Here is a 26572-nt window from a genome sequence, read left to right on the forward strand (position 1 = left end):
AAAAAGAATATGGAGGAAGCAATTATGAAACCCCATGATCATAAGAATCTGGATCTGGATGTGCCATACTTTGCAGATGTTACAAGCACAACAGAAAATGTAGCTGTATATATCTGGGAAAACCTCCAGAAATTTCTTCCTCTGGGAGTTCTTTATAAAGTAAAAGTATATGAAACTGACATTACTATTGTAGTCTATAAAGGAGAATAGCTTTCAGGGGTTAATACTATAAAAAAATTAATTTTCCCCACATTTGAAAAAAGTCTTTATCCTCTTGGACTATTAAGGAGTCGTCACGTAATTGTCATCCACATTGTGCTCTGGTGTGACTGATATATTGAAATCATTGTGTGTTAAGACCTGTTGTGAATTCAAATCTATTTTAAAATTAAACTCGTAAAACTTTCTGAGTATCATTCAGAGAGCCTTTTATCTATAAATTAAAAATCACATCATTTTCAGTAAAAAATATATACAAATAAAACAATAGAATAGACTATTTATAATCCTTTTATAATTGAATTATCCCCTGGGTAGCCAAATAGTATATAAGAACATCTCCTTGTAAATAATTATTTCAGCTATAAATGAATATTCAATGATAGAATGAACTATCACAACTTTTCTGTCTTCAGTGAATTCTTGGATCTAGACTTTAAGCATCAATGGTAGGGGAGAGAGGGCTGTTCACACTTGGGAGTAAAATAGACATGGTCCCTACTATCAATTGTATAGTGGGGAGAAAATAGCCATTAAAGGAATGTTTTTAATTGTGTTTCAATTTAATCTGCATGTAGTGACCCCCTGCTCTAGAAGTTAAAGTTACACATTTTACCATTCCTTACACTTATTCTGTTGCTAGATCTAGTTTACTTTATCAGGGTTTATATTATAGACTTTCCTGCAACCCTAATTCTTCTAGATGGTTTTCCTAGTTCCCTAAAAGAATTCAATATTTACCATCATCCCTTTACTAACCATGTTCATATCATTAAAAAACTGTTTTTGAGTTCTCAGTTTTTGAGTCATCTTTTGGTTATCTGGATTTGAATACTGAATAGTTAATTTTTTAACCATCCTTGAACTCATGGGCACTCAACATGTGTTGTCTCATTTATGTGAATGTTTGACATTTGCCTTTAGATCCAAAGGTAACTTTCTGATCTTCACTCGTACATTTTTTTTTTCTCATCAGAAATTTGAAGACACTGTTCCTCTGTATTCTGGCATTTAATGTTACTTGATGAAATTTGAGGCGAGCTTATTTTTTTCTTCTTCAAGAAATTGACTTGCATTTTCTGCCTCTATCTAAGTAATTCTTTATCATGGACACAGAACAGTTTAACCAGAATCTGTGTCGTTTGTTAATATTCTGTTAAAGTTCTTTCTGATCTATAGTGTAATATCTTTAGATTATTTTCTTCCTTCATGTCAGAGACTGTGATTGTATTATATTTCTTAAGTTTTTTTATTCCATTTGCCAGATTTCTGATAAATAGTTTTCACATATTTGATCATGTCAGTGTGCCTACTTACCATCATCTCGCAATGTGAATCTTTAACATCTGTTCTATTTTCTCTTAATTTCTTATAATTGCCTCCATTATTCTCTTTTTATCATTTATTTGACTTTTTATCATGTTTATTCTGATTCTTGCTATTTCTAATCTATACATTCCATTTGAATATTTTGCCTCTCAATTATTGTCCTTAGCTGTGAAATCTTATGTTTCAACTCATTTTGTTTTCTTTCCTATTATCTGTGTGATCCATTTCAGCTCCTAATTTCTCTAAATTCTTCTATCTCTCCAAATATTCTTGAGAATAGGTGTTGAGTCCTTGGATTCTGTTTCATGTAAATTCTTTGTGTTATTTTGCATATGATGTTTCATTCTTTGTTTTATCTTTTGCTTCTCTCCACTTCAAACCTTTTCTTTCTTTTCTTTTTTCCCTATTATAATATGTTTAAATAGTTTACGTATGCAAATTATTTTCTGTTTTTAAAAAATCTTAAAATGGACAGCTTTGTTCAGATCTTAAATTTCTCTGATTTATGTGACTGAATCGTCCTTGACTCATTTTTGACTTTCAAAAGACTATTTTCTCTGTTACTACATATAAAGGCTAAATACTATGATCTGCACACTTTCTCCACTTGCACATTTGGAAGTGCTTGTGACAGTTTCCTGGACTGTTTCCTGGACCACCTAAGGCCTCCTCCTTCAGTGTGTGCTAGATCAGGATTCCTCTCACTCAAAGACATCTCTTCAGCAGTTTCCCCCACCTCCCTCATCATCAACATTAGTTTTTCTTCTAGATAATCCCAGCTGCAGACAGACAGGCTTATATATCACATTAAAAAAAAACTGTTTCCTTAATCCCTCTTCTCCTCTGATCACTGCTAAATGTCTTGGTCTCCATTTACTGCAAACTTTCTCATAGTTTCTGTATCCATTTTCCCCAACTCTTCTCTTATTCTTCCTTGAGCCTAGCTGGTTTTCAGTCTCCACATTTGCACAGGAATGGCCAACAGTAACTTCAGTGTGGCTAAATCCAATGGTGAATTCTCAGTCCTCATCTTACCTATTAGCAGCATTATTTATTTTGGAGAGAGAGAGAAAGAGAGAGGGAGAGGGCAAGCAGGGGAGGGGCAGAGAGAGAGGGAGACACAGAATTCGAAACAGATTCCAGGCTCTGAGCTGTCAGCACACAGCCTGATGGCGGGCCCAAACCCACGATCTGTGAGATTGTGACCTGAGCCAAAGTTGTACACTTAACAAACTGAGCCACCCAGGCATCCCAAGCAGCATTTAACTTAGCACCTGACACCGTTCCTTGAAACTTCTGTGCATAACATCTGGGACACCATCCTGCTTCATTGACCATATATGTTTAATTTCCTTTTTTGGTTCCTTCTGATTTCCCTTATTGGAATTCTCTTAGGCTCTGATTTTCAATTTCCTGTACTTCCTGTTTTCTTTATCTCAAAACCTTGACGTCAGCTTTATATACTATCTTTATGTTGACAAAGTCACATGTTTTACCTCCAGTAAGGATCTTTTTTTTTGTTTGTTTGTTTTGTTTTTTTGGTGGGGGGAAGAGGACTACTTTTTATTACTTTTATGTACAGAAAATTCAACAGCGTACACTTACCCCAGTTTGGTGGTCAGTTCTTTGGCCTTTGCCTTTTCCAACTTGGCAATGCAAGCCACCCGCTTTGGACCCAGAACGTTGCCTCTGCAATGACGGTGGATCTCATCATATCTATCATTGTCATTAGTCCTGATGGTTTCTACCAGCTTAACCAGAGCTCCTTTGTCTTCTGAGTTAACCTGTGTGAAGGTGACAGTGGTGAAGGTCCTCTGTGGACTAGATGCCCCAACCTGGCCTTCCTCTTGGTAATGCAGAAGGGAACTCTCATCTGATGACACAGGGCAGGCGGGAAGACAACCAGCTTAATGGGATCCACATCAGGTGCAGTCACTACCAGCTAAGCCTTCTTGTTTTCCACCAAGGTGGTGACAGTATTAACCTCAGCTTGAAGGACAGGAGGCCTCTTAGTGGAGACAGTCCCTTTGCCAGGAGCTTTCTTCTCAGCCTGGACTAACAATCTCTGCTTCTTCTCTTGCTTTGTCTCTAGTCTATATTTGTGGGTCAGCCTAAGCAGTTGAGTAGCTGTTTGGTGGTCCAAGGACTGGGTGAACTGGTTTATTGCAGGAGGTACTGTTAGATGGTTAGCCTAAATAGCCCTTTGCTGCTGCTGACCAAGATAGCAGGGCTATTTGACAAAGAGAGTGAGGTTCCTTTTGGGCTGGGTGTCCTATCTGATGCCAAGATTCTTGGGTCTTTTCTCACTGAGCGCCAATCATCAAATCTCCATTTGGGTGTCTAAGTGGGCATTTCAAAATTTACATATCCACAGCCAAACTTCTGGCTTGACTCCTCTCTTTCACATCCTTATCTAATCAGTCAGAAAATTCTATTGGCTCTAGTTTCCAAATATATCCAAATTTTAACCTCTTTTTTAAATCTACTGCTAGCACTAGCATTCTCTTTTCTCTGAATTAGTCATATAATTCCCTAATGGGTCTCCTGGCTTCTACGCTTGTTCTTCCTAGTGTCTATTCTCAGGACCATGGTCAGAATGTGCCAATTAAATTATATGTTAGATTAAGTCTCTCCTCTGTTCAAAGCACTCAGTAGCTTCACTTCTCATTCCATATAGAAACCAAAATACATACAATGGTATAAGACCCTATGCCATGTACCTGCCTCCACTTCCACTCCAATTATCCTTTTATCTCACTTTCTAATCTCCACTTAGCTCACTCCGTGTAAATACCACTTCGAGCTGGCTGTTTCTTACACTTGCCTTTGCACCTGCTGTCTGTACTGCCTGGAATCTCACCTTGCCTGTACATGGTTCATCCCCTTTCTTCCAGTCGTTACTTGTCATCTTCTCTCTCTTCTCTCCTTTAATTCTTCCACTCAATTTATCTTATTCTAATAGGCTGTAGACTTATTTGAGTTTTGTTTGTTTTTAAAAGCTGTGTCTAACTATTAGAATGTAAACTCTGTCATACTAAGATATTTTTGTCTGATTTTTTACTGTCATTTTTTTCGCTGCCTAGAACAGTGCCAGATACATCATAGATTCTCACTAAAAAGTGGTTAAAGGAATGAATACACGAATAAGTAGTGAAAGGTCTAGGCCTCAGCTGCGGCTCTATGGAATCTGAGCTGGGTTCTTTTTCTTATTGTTTTATTAAATTCTGTGTCAGGGCCACTAATGCCAGCTAAAACTGTGGCACTCCCATAGCTTTTAGATCTTTTACATAACTCAGTATAATATCCTGGAATATGGAAAATCCTGGTGATACTTTCTCACTCTACTGATGTTTCCCTGTATCATGTAAGTTATTTTTACTTTCTTGGAGTCATCCTGATTTGCCCAAGGCTGATGAATCACTCCAGTTAGCTTCGCTCAAAATTAGAAAGTGTTGAGAATTTACATAATTTTGTCTCATAATTTCCTAAGTATTACTTTTTTGGGGGGAGATGGGGCAGGGATGATACCTTTTTTTTTTTAAAACTAAGATCACTTGTGTTTTGTTAGCTACTACATTTTTGGGTTGGGCTTTTCATTTTATCTCTGTCGTAGTTTGGCTCCTGCTGGTGAATTTTGTTATTTTTACTATTTTTCTTCATTTTGTTAAATATCAAAGGGGGGAGATTTTTCAATACTGTTTTAGTCTTCTATTTTTGCAGGAAGTTCATGAATTATATTTTATGTTTAGAAGTACAGTAATATTGGGGTGCCTGGGTGGCTCAGTCTGTTAAGTATCCAACTTCGGCTCACGGTTCATGAGTTTGAGCCTCACATCAGGCTCTGTGCTGACAGCACAGAGCCTGGAGCCTACTTCGGATTCTGTGTCTGCTTTCTGTGCCTCTCCCCTGCTCACATTCTGTTTCTCTCTTTCTCTCAAAAATAAACAAACATTTTAAAAAATCAGAAAAAAAGAAGTACAGCAATATTTAAAAATAAGCCAAAAATCCGTGCTATTGGCATGCTTTTGTGTCTTTGTTTCTTATTTTAGTTAAAGCATGCAGTTATTTGTTGCAAGTTTCGATACCATTATGATATTTTTTTCAGGCTGCTTTTTATTTTTCCAGCTATAGATTTTACTGCAAGAATTTCTATAACATTTTCCTGAACTGTATGATTATGCATCTTTCTTTTGTTTCACACATGAAAGCAATTGTTTTGTGATTTGTAAAAGTCTTTATAGTTAAATAACAGCAATGTTCAGCAGTGTTAAATATAATCAAAAACAAAAAAGGTTTCCCAAATGTTAAAGAGATCTTTATAAGGAGGTTTTCTTGAAATTCATAATATAAAAATTGAAGCAAGTGAACTTTTTATCAAAAATTTGTTAATACCTTACATGCAAATGACACAAATTGAAAAACACTTCACCTGTTTAAGCAACATTACTCCTCATGAACACGTTCTCTGCTATTAAGTCTACCATTTAAAGATGGGCAATATGATTTGCTTCAGGAATGAAAACTGAGTAATAGTTTGAAAATGCCTATCCTATAATCGACCCACAAGACTAAGTTGAATATTTCTTTTAAAATCACTTCACTGAATGGAATTAAGAGTACACTTAATGTGATGAGCACTGAGTAATGTATGGAATTGTTGAATCACTATATTGTACACCTGAAACTAATATAACATAGTAGGTTTATTATACTAGAATGAAAATAAAATGAATTTAGGGGCGCCTGGGTGGCTCATTCGGTTGAGCGCTGACTTCAGCTTGGGTCATGATCTCATGGTTCGTGGGTTTGAGCCCCGCGTCAGGCTCTGTGCTGACAGCTCAGAGTCTGGAGCCTGTTTTGGATTCTGTGTCTCTTTCTCTCTGCCCCTCCCCCACTCATGCTCTGTCTTTCTCTGTCTCAAAAATAAATAAACATTAAAAAGAAATTTTTAAATAAACTGAATTTAAATATCAAAAAAAATCCTTTCACCTAATAAATGCCTTAATTACATACCTCCATCTCCAGAAACAGAAAAGGTCAGTGGGATTCTGAATTTTCCCCATGGTTTGTTTTGCCAAGACTATCTATAACTGCTTCTCTCTACTCCCCTTCCTGCACGTGGTTAGGGGAACTGATTCTCAGGCTGTTACCATTAAAATTTGTTAAGCTCCAGCATCTATAAGTAACACTGAGGCAACAAAAGAAATGGAACAAATAACAGAAGACATAGAGACCATAAAAAAGAGGAATCAGGAAAATACGTATATGAATAGAGAAAGAATAGAAAAATTCATAGTGATAGGTTGCTACTTTGTTTTCCTTATTAATATTTTGAAATCATATGCATTTCTCAGACAGAAATACTAAACAATAGCTCTGTAAGAGTGTAGCAAAAGGAAGGCAAAGTATGTGGCATAGATACATGAAATATTACTATTTACATTGCTAATTTTTTAAGTTCTAACTGAGCACAGCAATATTTTAATTATAGTTTCTAAGTAGTAATTTTATATTGAGTATAGATAATTAAAAATAATTTAATTAATAGAAATGAACAGAGATGTATGTTTAAATGTTTAAATTCTTCAATTTAAATAAACTAAGTATAGCTTTCTCTGTTAATGGGATTTATTTTGGCAGGTAATTCCTTAAAATTTGAAAAATAATTTGGAAAACATGATAGGGTGGAAAAGTATTGCCTTTTCCAACTATATTAGAACTTATATAGAACATTTATATCAATGTTACATGTTTTATGTAACCTAATCAATAATGTTAAATAACTGACATGTATTAAATTACTGGTTCTTTTAGATGCTATAGTAAAATGATTATAATTAGACATATAAAGGACTTGTTTATCAACAGCTTTATAGACTGAATTCTAGCTTTTTTCAGGTTGAATTGGGAACCTCTGTGCATGTACGCTATGTGCATGTGTTTTCTGTCTTATTATCTTTAATACTTGGGAAGTAATGGAAATAAGTAATATTTCAAAAATATTTCATCATTTTTATTTTAAATAATACTTATTTGTCTTGTATAAACCACTTTGTATAATGCTTCTTTCATCCTATGTAAAACAGAAGAATTCCTGCTTTTTTAAAAAGCGATGGAATTAAACATGAGAAGCTTACTTTATTTTTCTTAGCATTTGAATATGAATGTTGCTTTCTCTTCTCTCATGGAGTCATGAGCTCCCATCTCAGGTATAACAGCATAAAAGCAAACAGCTTCTGAAAAAATATTTGGCAGACAAAATGAATGCCTGTGGTGAGTCTCACCTTTAGGAAAGTCAAAGAACAACCAAAGGTATATTTGTAAGAGATTATTAAATAAGAGAAGTGATTTGCACACTGCTGGGATTCACATACTTCTCTGTGGAAACTTCCTTCATAGTTAAGATGTTTCTGAGAGAATGTGGTAAACTGCTTAGGTATCTACACATGCATGGGGGGCATATGGACGATTTTCCAACAGAAAGATCATTTTATTTTCCAAACTTAATGTTTTCTTGCTACCTTGTAGATTATGCAATATATTTCACTGAGTAACCATGGTGGTGCAGTAATTCTCAGGTTAAAGCTTTTTCATGAAACAAAGCTTACATATTTTTTTTGTAACAGCAGGAAACATTGGGCTGCAAAGCAAATCACAATCTTTTGAGACTAGGGCCATGCTGTGTAATTCTGAGTTCAGTGTGTGTCTTGGGGGGAGGTGTGTTTAATAATTTTTTTTTTCCTAAGGCAGTTCTATTTTGTCTGCCTTGAGATACAGAAAACATTCTGTTCAACTGAAAACTCTATATTGGTAAAAGCAGAAATTTGTAATTGTTAAAATGAAACAAAAAATTGCAAACTGTTTTTTGCTTTGTCTTTACAATGTGTTGCTGATTGAAAACACCTTCTTCCTTTTTTGGGCACATAAGTAGGTTCTTTTAGTGTACTTTCATGTTTAGGGTAAAAAAAAAAACAGAAAATGACAGTACTGAACAAATTGGCCTTTGTTAATTTAGTCATGTAGAATTTATAAAACACATTTGCTCTTTGTGAGTTTTCAACATATGTATGTGTGTCTGTGTGTGTAAATTATTTTTTGAATATTTATTTAACGGGTCCATGAAATCTATAGAGAACATAAAACATAGTTCTCTCACTTCTATCATATGACTGAAACTTAAGGAAAATAAGCCTACAAATATTTAGGCTCATGTGGACAATAGCTACTCACAGATACATCCAGATGTTAATAAGCTCAATAAAGTAAATTTATCTTCACATATTGCTTATATATCCATTATTTTTTAAGTTTATTTATTTATTTTGAGAGAGGGAGAGAATGTGCAAGTGGGAGAGAGGCAGAGAAAGAGGAGAGAGAGAATCCCAAGCAGTCTCTTCACTGACAAAGGGGCTTGATCTAACGAACTGTGAAATCATGAACTGAGCTGATATTGAGTTGGACACTTAACTGACTGAGCCACCCAGGTGCTCCTATATATCCATTATTATATATTTGTAAGTAAACAATTATTCTCTGAAAATAACACTAAAAATACAAGTACTAAAAATTTGTTATCAAGATTAACTGAAACACTTTTCAGCTAAAGCCCTGTCATTCATTAACTATATCAAAAATATTTGCTTTGATATTTGTTTTATATTCTTTTTTTCTCATTTATATTGTCTACAATGGGTGTAGTTTAATTTTGGATTTAGGATGTCTGAGTACATATTGGCATATATTTTTTTCTTAATTTTGTATCATTCTGTACATTTATTATGATGGAAGACTGTTAATGTCACATTGCAGAGAAGCTTGTGGAATAAGCGATATAGCTATCTTTGCAGCTACCACTATCTGTTCTCTGACCATAAATATTCAAATTCTGCCCATATGAAAAATTCTCTCTTCTTTCCCAAAAGTCTCAACCCATTATAGCATTAGCTTGAAGTCTATCATCTCATCATCTAAATCTTATCAATTTGTGATGGTGCTTCTCAGGGCTGTTACCTAAGTGGTAGCTCCTTAAATATAGCTTTACTTAATACAAGACTTATAAACTAGAAAGGGAATTTTTCCTGTCTTTATCCAACATACAGTAGGGGATAACAAGATAGGATGACCTCAGTAAATACACATAAGGAGGGAGAGAGAAGGACAGAAGACACATAGGAATCATCGGTCCATAACAATTCTGAAATCCAGCTAGGCAAATTTTGTGAGTTTCTGACTAAACTTAGGGCTCAACTAAGATGAGGTTAATATACCACCATAAATTTAGAATGAATTAACAGTGACAATAACTTCAACTGTCAAAAAAAATTCTAAAAATTTTTAAGTTAGTGAAACAGAAAGAGAATCAAAAATACATTTGCCAAGCCAGTTGAGGTTATATTAACTAAGTTCTCGACTCTATACATAGTCATATACATATTTACTCATATACATATTTACTTGCTTTTTAGTGCATTTGTTTGTGTGATTTTGCCAATGATTAGTGTTCAGGAAAAAGGAGAGTTAATATCAGAAAAAAGAAAACTGAGAGGTCATAAATCTGAGCTCCTGACAGAAGCTCTCATATGGTTACTGTGGCCAAATAACTGAATTTTAGTCATTGGAGTGTGCGTAGATATGATATCTACCACTTCCAGGCCTGGCTCTGACACATTGTTTGTCCTCTATGCTATTTTGTCCTCTATGCTATTTTTCTTTCTGTTCAGTGGGGATTGCCAGAGTCCTCTAGGAAGCCAGGTTTTGAAGATGGTGGGTTTGCTCTAAGTCTGGGTTCCAGAGAGCCTGAATACCTTATACACTGCCCTCACCCCATCCACCTTGCTGACCTGAAGCATTTGTTCTCAATCTTATCTGAATAAGACATATTTATTGTGACTGTCTATTTGTTATAACAATGTAGGTCAATACTATATTTACACAGAGTGGGTAAGAGCTCAGATTCTGGGGACAGACAAACTAAGAGTAAATTAATTATTAGCTGTTTAATCTTCAGCAAAACACTTAATCCATCTATACCTCACTTTCCTCATATGTAAACTGGGATGATGATAATGTGAGAGCTTTTCTCAGGATTAAATGAGTTTATATGTGTATTTTTAATATATGTAGAAAGCTTAGAACAGTGCCTAGCACATAGAAAACAGCCTAAAGTATTTTGGTATTATAATTATCATACACTTATTATTTGATTTTTCTCCTAATTTTTTTTTTCAACGTTTATTTATTTTTGGGACAGAGAGAGACAGAGCATGAACAGGGAAGGGGCAGAGAGAGAGGGAGACACAGAATCGGAAACAGGCTCCAGGCTCTGAGCCATCAGCCCAGAGCCTGACGCGGGGCTCGAACTCACGGACCGTGAGATCGTGACCTGGCTGAAGTCGGATGCTTAACTGACTGCGCCACCGAGGCGCCCCATGATTTTTCTCCTAATTTAAGTTCTCAAGATTGATCTCTGTTGATACATGTCAATTTAATTCATTTACTTTGACTGTTAGATAGTATTCTATTATGTTAAGGCCCACGACTTCGTTATTTCTTGCTATGAATACAAAACGTAATAATATGGGTATAAAGAACATGTGACATATTCAGGAATATAGTTATTTCTATGGTAAGAAAAGGAAAGGGGAGAAGGGATGAACTGTATGCTTTTCTTGTAAATGGAAATTTTAATAATTATGGATGATAAATACATAGGTTTCTATTATATTCTATATTTTCTCTAATTTTGAAAAAAATAAGTAAAAAGCAGATTACTCGTGATATATCTATATGTATATGTGTGTTTTCCTGAAACACACATAGCATAAACATAAATGGTAGAATTAGCTTAATTCAACCTTTTAGTATTAGCATATTTCATTGAGTCTAATATGCCATCCAGTGTTAGATGCCTCATTGCTTCATATAATACTAAGAAAGAAAAAGTATTTCCCATTCTGACTTTAAGAAACCATACATTGGGGCATCTGTGTGGCTCAGTCGGTTAGGTGTCCAACTCTTGATTTTGGCTCAGGTCATGATCTTATGGTTGTGAGATCCAGTCCTGCTGGATCTATGCACAGCATGGATCCAGCTTAAGATTCTCTCTCTCCCTCTCCCTTTGCCCCTCTCTTCCATTGCCTCTCTCAAAAGAAAGGAAGAAAGAAAGAAAGAAAGAAAGAAAGAAAGAAAGAAAGAAAGAAAGAAAGAAGAAAGAAAGAGAAAGAGGGAAAGAAAGAAAAAGGAAAGGGAAGGGAAGGGAAAGGAAGGGAAGGGAAAGGAAAGGAAGGTAAATAAAGGAAAGGAAAGGAAAGAAAAGGGAAGGAAAGGAAAGGAAAGGAAAAAAAGGGAAGGAAAAGAAAAAAAAAACGATGCATTGTAAGATGTGTTGTAGTTTTAAAGATATTGAAAAATGGATGTCTTGGAATCAATAAAATGTGGGTGTTTTTTCTAGTGGCAGTTTTTATTCTTTCAATAGATGTAAGTATCAAGAAATGATTAATTTATTAATTAGGTTTATTGATATTCTTTTTTTTTAATTTTTTTAACGTTTATTTATTTTTGAGACAGAGAGAGACAAAGCATGAATGGGGGAGGGTCAGGGAGAGGGAGACACGGAATCTGAAACAGGCTCCAGGCTCTGAGCTGTCATCACAGAGCCCGACGGGGGGCTCGAACTCACAGACCGCGAAATCATGACCTGAGCCGAAGTCAGCCGCTTAACCGACTGAGCCACCCAGGCGCCCCGGTTTATTGATATTCTATTCATATAACATTTTAAAATTAAATTTAAAGGTTTGATTCAATGAGCTTTAATAGTTCTATAGCCACCACCAAAATCATATAATAGAACATTTCCATCGCTTATTTATTTGTTTTTATTGAGGTATAATTGACATACATTATATGTTTCAGGTGTACAAAATAATTTTTCGATGTTTATATATATTGTGAAATGACCACCACAATAAGTCTAGTTAGCATTTGTCACCATACATTGTTACAGAATTTTTTTGTAATGAGACTTTTTTTTAACCTTCTTAAAAATTTTTTATTTTAATTTTTAAGAAACAGAGAAGAACAGAGCACAAGCAGGGGAGGAGTAGAGAGAGAGGGAGACACAGAATCCAAAGCAGGCTCCAAGCTCTGAGCTGTCATCACAGAGCCTGATGTGGGGCTCAAACCCACAAACATGATATCATGACCTGAGCCAAAGTTGGATGCTCACTTGACTGAGCCACCCACGTGCCTCAGTGAGAGGTTTTCAGATGTACTCTCTTAGCAACTTTCAAATATGCAGCACAATATTAACTATAGTTGTCATGCTGTACATTATATCCCCATGACTTTATTTTATAACTGGAAGTTTGTACCTTTTGACTCCCTTCACCCATTTGCCCACTTTCCACCCCACCTTCCAACACTTCCTTACAGTGAGTTTTCTTTCAATGACCCATTGCCTTTAGCAGCCACTGTTCTACTCTCTGTGATTATTATTATCTTTTAGAAATTCATGTAGATTGAATCATAGCGTATGTGGACTTTTGCCTCTTTTTTTCACTTAGTATAATAGTTTTTGGATTTCTCTGTTGTTCAATGAGTCAATAGCTCGTTCTTTTTTTATTGTTCAATTGTATTTCAGTAATAACTATACAATATATTGTTTATACATTCAAAAGTTGATGAGGTATTAGAGTTGCTTCAAGTTTTAAGCTACTGTGACTGAAACAGTTATGGATATTTGAGTTCAACTTATTATGTGAACATATGTTTTCATTTCTCTTGGGTAAATGGGTAGAGTGATATCAGTGAGTATGTATTTAACTTCACAAAAGACTGCCAAAGAAGTTTCCACAGTGGCTGAAAAATTGTGCATTCCCACTAGAGATGTATGACAGTGTCAGCTGCTCCTTGTCATGAACAACATTTGATACTTTCTTTTTAATTTTAGCCATTGCAGTAGGTGTGTAGCTTGAATTTCCATTTTCCACATGATTAACAATATTGAGCACCTTTCCATATGTTTATTTGTTGTTTATAATCTTCTGTGAAATGCCTATTCATATATTTTGCCTAATGTCAAAGGCAAACAAAGGCAGACAGCAAAGTGGTAAGGACAGATTTTAATCAGTAATATGTTATTACACTAGGGAAAAGAGTCCAGTGTGAAGTGAACTCAACTTTGATTGTACAGAAGTAACTGGGTGTTTTAAGGGGAGAACAGAGGAATATAGAGGGAGATGAATAGGGGCCGAGTAGAGTCAGGGAAATGAAAAATTGCAAAAAATGGGAAGAGAGACTGGTCCTGTGAAAACCACATTGGTTTATTAACTGGCACACTTATCAAAGCTAGGCTGCCACCCTCCCACAGAAGCTGGGAGACAGGGACTCTGTCTGCAAGTGTTGACACGTACCAACAGGAAACTCTTGGCAGCATAGTCTGAAAAATGGGTAACTGTTTTGTCAGTTTTCTCAGGCAGACACTTTAAGGGGAGCTACGGTCACTTTTAGTGGCTTTGACCTATTTTATTCAGGGCTTTATAAGCCAAGGTTGAGGCCTAGACAATAAAGGGCTCAGAAGAGCCTGACTAGAGTTTCGACAGGAGAGAATATTTGTCACTACTTCATTGATTTTTGCCTTCTTATTATTGACTATAGGATTTTTTTTAACATATATATATACTCTGGTTATAATTCTTACTAACATATTATGTTTTTAAAATATTTTTTTCCCAGGCTGTGGCTTGGTTTTTAATTTTCCAGATCTGTAGTTTCTTTTGAAGAACATTTAAACAAATTTTGATGGAGTCCAAATTAACAGTTTTTGTATTGTATGGTACATAATTTTGTATCCTATATAAGACATTTTTGCTTTACTCAAGGACACAAAGATTTTCTATTAGTTTTTTTTCCCAAGAATTTCTGTAGCTGTAGTACTTATATTTATATCTAAGAACCATTTCAAATTTAATTTTCGTATATGGCATGACCTACAGAAAGAAAACCTTTTGTTGGCATTGGATATAAAAAATTGTTCCAGAAATGTTTGTTGAAACTATTTTTCTTTCTACATCGAACAACCTTGGCACCTACATAAAATATGAACACATCATATATGTTGGTCGGTTTGTGAATTCTGTTCTGCTCTACTTATCTATGTCTGTCCTTATACAAACTCCAAACTATTTTGATTACTGTAGTTATAGAATAAATCTTGAAATCAGGTAGTGTCAGCTTCCCTTATTCACAATTGTTTTTGTCATTTTAGGTCATTTGAATTTCTATATAAATGTTAGAAACAGTGTATCAAGTCTAAAAAGAATCCTGCTGATATTTGTACTGTGTTTCATCTATAGATCATTTTAGAGAGAACATTTTATCATCTTCCACTCTATGAATGACATATAAATCTCTATTTATTAGAAATTTTTAAAGTTTTTCTCATCAGTGTTTTATATTTTCAGTGTATAAGTCTAATACATATTTTGTTAAATGCTTTATTCTGACTTCATGTTCCAGTATTTCTGCTTAATATTTAAACACAATTGATATTGACCTTCTATTTTGTGACATTGCTAAACTCATTTATTAATTCTAGTGTCTGTTTTGTAAATTTCTTTGATTTTCCACATGGACTTTCAATTTTGTCTATGAATTAAAGACAGTTAAAGGCAATCTTTTCCAATCAATATGCCTATTATTATTATTATTTATTATTTTGTCTTAATACAATGCCTAGGAACTCTAATGTCACGTTGAATAGAAGATGTGAAAACAGACATCCTTCCCTTCTTTCTCATTTTATGGGAAAAGCATTCAGTCTTTTATAAATAAATATGTTAGTTTTAAGTTTTTCATAGATGCTGTTTATCAGGTTGAAAACAATTTCTTCTGTTTCTAGTTGGCTGAGAATTTTTACCATGAATATTTATTAAAATTTGCCAAATGCTTTTTGGTTCCTTCCCCAGATCAGGGAAGTTCTCAGCTATGGTTTGTTCAAGTACACCTTCAGCCCCTTTCTCTCTCTCTTCCTCTTCTGGAATTCCTATTATATGGATGTTGTTGCATTTGATTGCATCACTTAGTTCTCTAATTCTCCCCTCATACTCCTGGATTTCTTTATCTCTCTTTTTCTCAGCTTCCTCTTTTTCCATAATTTTATCTTCCAATTCACCTATTCTCTCCTCTGTCTCTTCAATCCGAGCTGTGGTTGCCTCCATTTTATTTTGCACCTCATTTATAGCATTTTAGCTCCTCATGACTATTTCTTAGTCCCTTGATCTCTGTAGCAATAGATTCTCTGCTGTCCTCCCTACTTTTTTCAAGCCGAGCAATTAATTTTATGACTATTATTCTAAATTCTTGTTCCATTATATTGCTTTAATCACTTTTGATCAATTCATTAGCTGTCACTACTTCCTGGAGTTTCTTTTGAGGAGAATTCTTCCGTTTCGTCATTTTGGATAGTCCCTGGGGTGGTGCGGAACTGCAGGGCACCTCCCCTGTGCTGTCTGGAGTAACTTGTGTTGGTGGGTGCAGCCACAGTCATACCTGATGTCTGTCCCCAGCCCACAGCTGGGGCCGCAGTCAGACTGGTGTGTACCTTTTCCCCTCTCCCAGGGGCAGGGCTCACTGTGGAGTGGTGTGGCTCCTGTCTTGGCTACTTGCACAGTGCCAGGCTTGTGGTGCTGCTTTGATGGCATCTGGTGTATTAGCTGGGGTTGATCAGCAATGTGCACAGGGGTGGGAGGGGTAGGCTCAGCTCGCTTTGCCCTCAGTGGTCCCCTGCGGGAGGGCCCTGCAGCACTGGGAGGGAGGCCAACCGGGTCGGAGGGATGGATCCACAGAAGCACAGCATTGGGTGTTTGCAGGATGCAAGCAAGTTTGGTGAACTGGTTCCCTTTGGGGTTTCGGCTGGGGGATGGGAGAGGGAGATGGCGCTGGCCAGCACCTTTGTTCCCTGCCAAGCTGAGCTCTGTCTTCTGGGGATCAACGCCTCTCCCTCCCGGTGTCCTCTTGCCCTCCCTCTCTCCGAGCAGAGCTGTTGATTTATAACATTCCAGATGTTAAGTCCCGCTGGCTGTCAGAACTCATGCAGTCTGGTGCCTCTGCTTTTGCAAGCCAGACTCGGGGATTCCGCCTTTCCAGGAGCCTGCCCCTCCACTGCCCCAGCTCCGTCCCGCCAGTCCATGTAGCATGCACCACCTCTCTGCCCTTCCTAGCCTCTTCTGTGGGCCTCTTGTCTATGCTTGGCTCTGGAGAGTCTGTTCTGCTAGTCTTCTGGCGATTTTCTGGGTTGTTTAGGCAGGTGTGGATGGAATCTAAGTGATCAGCAGGAAGAGGTGAACCCCGCGTCCTGCTACACCACCATCTTCTTTCTCCTCCTCCATCACCCATTTAACCCATCCCCCTGCCCACCTACTTTCCAGCAACCCTCAGTTTGTTCTCTTTAGTTACAAGTCTGTTTTATGGTTTGCCTCTCTCTCCTTTTTCCCCTGTGTTCAACCATTTCATCTCTTAAAGCCCACATATGAGTGAAATCATATGGTATTTGGCTTTCTCTTACTGCCTTATTTTGCTTAGCATAATACACTTTAGCTCCATCCATGTCATTGCAAATGGCAAGATTTCATTCATTCTTTTTATGGCTGAGTAATATTCCATTATACACACACACACACACACACACACACACACACACACACCACCTCTTCTTTTTCCATTCATCAGTATATGGGCATTTGGGTTCTTTCCATAATTTGGCTATTGTTGATAATGCTGCTATAAACATCAGGTGCATGAATCCCTTCAAATCTGTATTTTTGTATTATAGGATAATACCTAGTAGTGCAATTGCTGGATTGTAGGGTAGTCCTATTTTTAACTTTTTGAAGAACATTCATACTGTTTTCCAGAATGGCTGCATCAGTGCATTCCAGCCAAAAGTGTAAGAGTGTTGCCCTTTCTCCACATCCTTACCAACACCTGTTATTTCTTGTGCTGTTGATTTTAGCTATTCTGACAGGTGTGGGGTGATATCTTATTGTAGTTTCAATTTGTGTTTCCCTGATGATGAGTGATGTTGAGCATCTTTTCATGTATCTGTTAGACATCTGTATGTCTTCTTTGGAAAATGTTTATTCATGTCTTCTACTCATTTATTAACTGGATTATTTTGTATTTGGGTATTGAGTTTAATACATTATAGATTTTGGATACTAACCCTTTATCAGATATGTCATTTGCAAAATTTATGGTATGCCTTTAGGACTTCAATTTTTGAAATATTGATGCTGCTCAATTCTGGAGCTATTTAAATTATTCAGCTACAGTGTAGTAAATTTAGCACTTAATATCAGAATGCCAGAGTCTAAAGAGCATTCATAGTCTACCAAGTTATTTGTCTTGAGGTAGTACACTGTAGAGTTTATTTTTAATCAAGGGTTTTGGGTAAACTGAGAATTTATTTTGCTATATCTATCATACAGATTTCGTACTTTATTCTATTTATGGTCTGATGCATTTTGATGAGGATAAAGTGGTCACGCTAAGGTACTCTGACATATATTCAGAATAATAGCTTTGTCCCTTAACTTTAGAGTTGACAAAAATCTCTAGACTTACATGCCATCAGCACTTCAAAATTGGCAACCTTTTTATTCATTTTACTTCTTGCTTGTTGTTTAAGTAATCATTTCCTATCCCTAAGTGTCTTTTATATATATTTCTTATACGTATATATTTACATACATACATATATATATATATGTATACATATGTATATATATATGTATACATATGTGTATATATGTACACACACACATATGTATGGACATATACATATATCCAAAGGCTTGGGTGAGCCTTTATATCCTTCTAATAGTTTCAAAGTATTTGTTTTTATATTTAGATATTTGACAAATCTTGTATCTGTGGGAGTGTGTTTATTTGTAAGCTGGTGTTTAGGGATCCAATTACTTTTAAAGCGGATAAACCATTGTCTTAACATTCATTCTCTATTTATAATGCCTTGTTTTTCATATACCAAGCTTCCACATATATACAGCTTGGTTTCAGGGCTCCATTTTATGCTTACCATTGGGATAGTTGTCAGTCAATTTAATAAATTAGTGATTTTAATTATTCTAGAGATCTAGTATGGCAAGCTTTTCCTTAATCATTTTGTTGCAGTTATCTCAGTGGTTATCAGCTCTTTGAATTATTAGGTAATAATAATAACAGCATAATTAAATTGAATATCTTAGTAGGAGAGAAAACCTAATAAATTTATCACAATATTATTTAACTTTACTAAAATTAATCTGTACCAAAATTAGTGCAAAGATAATGAAATATTTAACAAACAAATAATCTACATACTTTGAACTTAGTAGGACTCAGGACAAAATGGGATCCAAGATAAAAATAGATTCTACCTTGCTAATTGAAAGTCATTAAAATTATCATGGGAAAATTATAGCAATCCTCTGCCATTAATTTTTCCAAGTCATATCTCAAATACATGTCATTCTAATCTACCTGAAGCAAAAATGTGACCAGATCACCGTAAAAATAAAGTCTTCACTTATTCTAGAGCTTTCTATTTCCTGATCTTAATGAACTTTTCAAACATTACTTCTATTAGTTTATTTCATATTCATGAATTTTAGCTTAAGAAAAGTACTTGCTATTCTCCATATCACTTGACCCAATATTCCCATTTTGTTTACTCATTCTGTTCACTTTCTTTTGAGTATCACTTAATCATCTTTACATTTACAAAATCAATTTATGTTTCAAAAATCAGTTTAAATGCTGACTTGTTAGCCACTTGAAGCAGAAATATTGACCTCTTCCTCTGAATTTTTTTCATCTTTACTCTTTATATCAGAAACATATTAATTCTTACCTTGTGTTAATATTGGTTATGTGATAGCTCCATCTTTTATTAGACTGTATATTCTTTAAAAAAAATTTTTAATGCTCTTTTATTTTTGAGAGAGAGAGAGAGAGAGAGCACAAGCAGAGGAGGGGCAGAGAGAGAGGGAGACACAGAATCTGAAGCAGGTTCCCAATTCTGAGCTGTCAGCACAGAGCCTGACGTGGGGCTCAAACCCATGAACCATGAGATCATGACTTGAGCTGCTCAGACACTTAACTGACTGAGCCACCCAGGAGCCCCTAGACCATATGTTCCTTATAAACATATCTTGTCTGATTACCTTTATTTACTGAAAGTATCTGTTCTTACAAGATAGTAAGTGATTTAAAAATATCTATTGGATTAATATACACTAGGGATAAGATTTTTCAAAAGGATGTAGAGAGCCAATAGTAAATGATGCCAATAATAAAGGAGGAGTTTATGAACATTAAAAAAGAGAAAACAAACAGAATCATAAAGAATAACTGATGATTGAGGGTAGATTAAAATGATACAAAAAATTGTGTTATATATATTTCTAGGAAGATCATGATAGGGTAGTTCCTAGAACTGATGACATCCACCAGGCAATTAAGAGTTCAGAGCTGAAAACGTTATCCAAAATAAGTCATCATTATAAATGACCCACATGTCAGAGAACAAATGTGACTTGCATAAGTAAACTGAAATAGTAGCAATTTAAGTTAAAATTAAACGAAAATAACAATAACAAAACAATGATAGTTAATATATGTTGCAGGCTTTAGACTATGTCTAAAAGAATCAGAAGGGTGAAATATCTGCTTATGGAATGATATGAACCAAAAAGTTAACTGACATTGGTTGTGCTTTGAAGAGAGAATTAGAGATTTTATAAACTTTCATGCGTGTATTCCTTTTTTATGAACATATATTTCTATTTGACAAAAGTAGATTTAACAAATAAAAATGTAGTTCATTAATTGCCACCCCTAAAAAACACACACGCACACTCTGTTGATAACAAAGAGTGAACTAGAGAAAAACTTGCCTAAAACTGAGACAAGATAGACACTATTTGAGATAGGTTGCTAAAGAGGTTCCCCACACAAAAATTTCCTTTTAATTGAGATATAATTGGCATGTAAAATTATATTAGCTTCGTTTCTTAACTAATGGTAGAACATGGAAAAATGGTGGTTGGAATGGATAGTGGACACCTGGTACCGAGGGGCCTTTTACCACTGACATGTTCAGCACTGCTAGCTCATACTGATAAAAAAAATTCAACTGAATTTTAGTGGGTTACAATGTTTCTTTTAAAGGAATCACTCTGGTGACATGTACCATTCCGAAGAATATTTGAGAAACATTGATAATAGGAATAGCATATTATTTTAATATTATGAATATTATTATTTCTCCTTTTATTATTTCTCCTTATTGTTCTAACTAGGACTGTGGTCAGAGACATTTACTCAGATGAAGAGACTAAAGTTTAAACTATGGATAATCAAGATATCTTATATGATGTAATAGTGTATAACAATTTTATAAAGACTCATTTTATGCCATAAATCAAGTATATTAAGAATTACATGTTTCAAAGTATATACTGATAAATATTATATTAAAGGAAAGATATATAACATACCAAATTCTTCTTTGCAAAATAGTGAAAAAACAGTTTTCCACATTATAAATCACAGAGAATGTTTAGTGAAAAACCTCAACAAAGTAGCACAAATCAGCAAAGCAAAGGTGCCTCAGATCTTGATCAGCCGGGTTTTAAAATCACAGAGCTCTCACTAAGAGACTGCATCCACAATATTTTCTAAATCTCATTGCCTCCATATTTTATCTCATTTTATTGTTAATTTTCTACCTCCTGAGAGAGAAGATTTGAATCCAAATTGCAAAATGATTGTCTCAAATCTTACTTTTATTTTCTTTTATAAAATGAAAATATGTATTTTACAAACTGGAATCTCACACAATCATAGCTTATAAATAAATAATAAAATCCACTATTATAGTAGGGTATTTTTTACTAACATGTTAGTTTCTATTTTTTTATATACCCACAGCTCTTAGAAATGAGGCATACTCAAAGTAGAATCTCCTTAATTTGTCTGTCCTTTCAATTACTGATCATCTCAATTCTTCTTTTAATATTTATATATTTTTAACAGAGAGAGAGAGAGAGAGAGACAGAGCATGAGCGGGGGAGGGGCAGAGAGAGAGGGAGACACAGAATCTGAAGCAGGCTCCAGGCTCCAAGATGTCAGCACAGAGCCCAGTGCGGGGCTCGAACCCATAGACCGCGAGATCATGACGTGAGCCGAAGTCAGATGCTCAACCGATTGAGCCACCCAGGTGCCCCACTGATCATCTAAATTCTATCAGATCATTCCCTCACAATGCCCTGACTGGCACATACAAGTAGGCAAGGAATAACAAAACCTTTTCTAGGTATTTGCAACTCCCTCTTGCCCTCCTGACTTCCTGGCATATAGATTATTGCCTCACTGTTTTAGCTTTTGTATTTTCTCTATCTGTGTCTTTATGTGATATTTTTCCAGATTCCCTTTCTGATTCTTTAAGCTTGTTCTTTCCCTTTGGTGTTGCTTCTGTCTCTGTTTTTTGTTTGTTTGTTTGTTTTTATTTTTGGGGTGTGGTCTTCTTTATAATCATGGGTCAGAAGCAACTAATTTTACCTTTCCTACCCTGTGAATTCTAGACTCAAATATACAACTGCCTGCTGTCTTCATTGTCTTAGCTGTCCCTCAGATATCTCAGATTCAAAATGTCCACAACTAAACCTAGTATCTTCCTGTCAGAATAGGTTCTCCCACTATACTCACTCTGTTGGTGAATTCTAGCAACATCCTATGAGTTACATCTGATTTTTTCCTATACGTCACTGCCACATCTAGTTGGACAAACCCAATGTTTTCCTCCACATTCTCTTCCAGATATAACAGACTATCCTGAGTCAATATTACATCATTTCAGGTTTTGGTTCATTTTTATTCCAAAAGAAGACAAAGTGACCACAGTGATTCTAAATCCAAATTCTTAAGTGTGAACTCAGCTCCTTACTATATTAATGTGCATTAAAATTTTTTTAAACGTTATTGGGTTGTTATTATACAAAATTGAGCACTCTGTTAAGCCAATGAGAAGGTGGATGTTTAATAATACTTCATGAATATCATAATCATATATGTTTGCCTGATTTAAAAAAAAATCCTTCTAGCTGTGTGGGAGTATTTCCCACCTTTGTTTTTCTGACCCACGTTTCCTAAACAATTGGCAGCTAGTTTAATTATCTCGCCAGCATACTACAATGTTTTGAAGGTATTAAACTTCGGTTGTATGTGGTTTTGTTTAGGTTCTGTTGTAGTTTTTGCTTCAGTGTAGAAAAACAAGCCAGATGGAAGAGAGAAGGGAGTTCATGGTGTTTAGTTATCTTATGGGAAATCTGAAAGCAGCTTGACCAAATAAAACACTTTTCTCAAATATCTTTTTCTTCATTTGCCAATTCTACTGGTTAGGCAAAATTACCATAGGCTATTTGACACATGGAAGAACTTTTTCTGCCTAAGGAGGGGGAAATGGGATTCAGTTGGACCAGCAAGGAGTTGATTTGCTGCTAGTCTCTATAGGGCAGAGGAAAAAACATTAGTAGTCTAGGGATGAGGTTTATAACGACCACTTCCAGAGAAACTGTTGGAACTATCCACTATCACTTTTAAATATCTTTTATTCTAAAAATCTCAATGTCTCTAGATACTGAAACTGATATGGTAGCAAATGTTATGTATTTAGGAATTTGAGAAAAAAAAAACAGAAGGAAAGAAGACTGATTTTTTTTTAGGACCTTGCATCCTAGATGACCTCAATTTTAGCAACCTATCCATTGAAATTCTCATTTCCAGACAGCACAGTGCTCACTGGAGTTTTTCATTTTTTCCCAATTGTCAATCAGAAAAGAAAAGAGAACGTTTACCCTCGATTAATTAAAAAAAAGCAACAACAGACATTTGGTGGTACATAAACATGAATTTTTTACACCCAAAGAAATTAGTTTCCATTATTGTTTTCAAATATTAATAAAATTAAATACACAAGTTTGTCACTGTCGAATATATTTTTAAAGTAAACTCTGTGCTCAATGTGGGGCTCAAACTCACTACACTGAGATCAGGAGTCACTTGCTCTACATACTGAGTCAGCCAGGTTCCCCTCACTGTCACAGATTTTTTAAGTAATCATTAAATGGCAAAAAAAAAAAAAAAAAAATAAAATAAAAAAAAAAAATAAACCAAACCAAACCAAAACAAAAAAACAGCAACAAACCTAAAACATTTTGCAGAAATATTTTCTACACTACTTTCTTAGAGTCTTATAAACATTTACCTAGATATAGTGGCTTTACTTTTAGTTTACCTTGTTTTTAAGACATTAAGGATAGGCTGTTAAAGTAGAATTTAATCATGAGATTAATGTTTAAGAGAATTTATAGAATAATCATTTAAATATGCTGTACCTCCTTTTCCTATCACCTTACTTTCATCTTTTAGAGAGAATATAATGGCTATTCTCTGTTGTCCGCAGTATTCCAGATGCCTTACCAAGCAGAGAATCTATTTGTACTACAGTAAACAAAGTTCTATCATAAAAAAAAAATTACAAAGCAGTTTCAATAACAGCATCAGTCATATTCTTATTTGAACCATGGGATGTCTTTTATTTAGTATAGAGTTCCTGGCAATGTTCCTTGATCACAATCTGATTATTTTACATTTGTCTACTCTGAGTTTACACTGATCTCCTGACCTAGTCACCACAACAGCCTAAATTTTTCAACCTATTTACCAGTTTTCTCATTTTTTCTCCAATTCCATTTTTTAAATGTTTATTTGTTTATTTTGAGAGAGAGAGAGAGAACAAGTGTGAGTGGGGGAGGGGCAGAGAGAGAGAGGGAGAGAGAGAATCCCCAGCAGGCTCCATGCTGTCAGTGCCTAGCCCAACTTGGGGCTTGATCTCATGAACCTGTGAGATCATGACCTGGGCCGAAACCAAGAGTTGGAAGCCTAACTAACTGAGCCACCCAGGCGCCCCTTCCAATTCCATTTTTAATATAATCAATCAATTAACAGACTGGTCTCCCTTTCAATAGATTTTAAAAATTACTTTATTATTAATATGTGCTATTCATATAAGATGAATACTATATGAATGTAAAATGATTTCTTAATCCCATTATTCATGTGATTTATTTTAAAGTTGAAAATGTCTTCTAGTGAATATCCATCTAGTGAATCTGTTCTATTTTTGCCATTAGTAAACTAATGATGATAGTTTTGGAATTTTTTCTATATGAAAAAGAAGAATATTCGGTTATAGTGATATGTAACTATGAATGTGTATACCTTTATACAACTTAAAGTATTTTATATTCTTTTAATCATATACTTTTTATCATTATAATTTTAAAAATGAAAAATTTATTTTATAGTTGCTATTAAAACTAAAAATGATTATATTGGTAGAGTTTAAACATTTTCAGTGACTCTGGCTTGTAATTTCTATCTGTAATAATGTCAAAGCACTGTCTGGTTAAGGTTTCCCCATAAGATGGGGTTAAATTCAGTGGCTACACAATTCTTATGACCTTTTTCAGTTACTGGAGATAACTTAGTCATTTTCCGTTTCTCAGCTATAATATTTCTTTTGAATGTTGTGAACTTTTAAAAAATGTCACTAAAATGTTAACTATTTTTTTTCTTCACACATTTGTGGGTTTTGACTATACCAGCATGGGTGCTAAAAAGTCTATTGCAAATATCTTTAACAAACTCTATAACTACTTCTCAACTTATAGGTAATCCTATTTCACACTTGAATGCATGATTTATGGCATTGAATAATCTATGATCTAGTCTTCTGAAAGGACATGAGAAAAGATCACTGGTTTCCTTTTTTATTCATTATTATTTATTTTAAGTAGCTCACTTTTACTCTAACATTTTTACTATGGTGTTTATATGCTTTTGGATGATTTTGTTAAACTCTCAGAGGGTGTGAAAAATATAACCATAAAAGCAGTGGAAGAACCCTACAAAAGACAAATGTGACAGACTTATCCATCTCAAAAGTAAAAACTTTTGTATGAAAAGTAAACAAACACATTTAAAATCTTTAAATAGAAATAGAAAAATATTATTAGCAAATACCACAGATAACTAGCAGATGTGGATCATTAGGAAATCAGGGGTTTATTCCCATTCATAAAACTATTAAGAAGCAGTGCTTAGTTCTAAATCTAGAAAATGTGGTTCAAGAGAACATGCTCTTAACCTTTCCACTAAGAGTTAAAAGAAATATAAAATTATTTCCATTAGGTGTGAAGGAGTTCTGAAACATGCCAATCCAAAATTATTCCACTCTGGCAGTTTGACTATTTTTAATTAAATGCTCTTAAAAAATGGCAAATACAAGAAAACCACTGTAACTTTCCTTTCTTATAAAAGCAGGAGATGAAATCCCATTTGAAAGATGGTCCTCCTATACCAAAAAGAAAGTAACATTCTTGTCATCAAGGATAAAAAGTTGACACTAAAAGAATACTATATAAACAGACCTTGTTAAAATAATTCTTACCCTCCTTTAGCCTCTCCATATATTTTAGTTACTTTTTCGCAATTGCCTCGCTGTTCTACCCAATGTAAAAGACTGTAGGTTTCTCCAGTTTGGGGGTCTTCACTTATTATTATGGCCTCCATTTCATGAAAAACTTGTATTAAATAAATTTATATGCTTTTCTTCTGTTAATCTGTCTTAGATCAATTTAATTCTAAGGCCCAGCCAAAAGAAACTACAGTTAGGTAAAGGTAAAATTTAGACTTCCTTATACTAGTAATCAAAGCAAAATCATTAAAAGAACTAGATGACACTACAATTAGCAAAAATTTTTGTTCAGAAAAATGCATAATGACAGAAGTATATGATGAGGAAGATAGCAGTATGAATTAGGCCTCAAAAAACTCAAAATATGGTTCCCTCTGGCTCAGTAAGTTTATGTCTAATCATCTATTTTAAAAGTGAAAAACTGAAAGC

The 26572-nt window shown here is 34.9% G+C and overlaps 1 protein-coding gene and 1 pseudogene across 4 annotated transcripts in view; one reads left to right on the top strand and one right to left on the bottom strand.

Annotated features, from left to right (window-relative positions):
* STPG2 (sperm tail PG-rich repeat containing 2) overlaps positions 1–26572 on the top strand; it is a 598009-nt gene that overhangs the window by 484684 nt on the left and 86753 nt on the right. The gene's annotated exons all lie outside the window — the stretch shown is intronic.
* Positions 3079–4421, bottom strand: LOC106967328 (60S ribosomal protein L7a-like; annotated as a pseudogene).

This window comes from Acinonyx jubatus, chromosome B1 (assembly GCF_027475565.1).
Source record: "Acinonyx jubatus isolate Ajub_Pintada_27869175 chromosome B1, VMU_Ajub_asm_v1.0, whole genome shotgun sequence".
NCBI classification, from domain to species: domain Eukaryota; kingdom Metazoa; phylum Chordata; class Mammalia; order Carnivora; family Felidae; genus Acinonyx; species Acinonyx jubatus.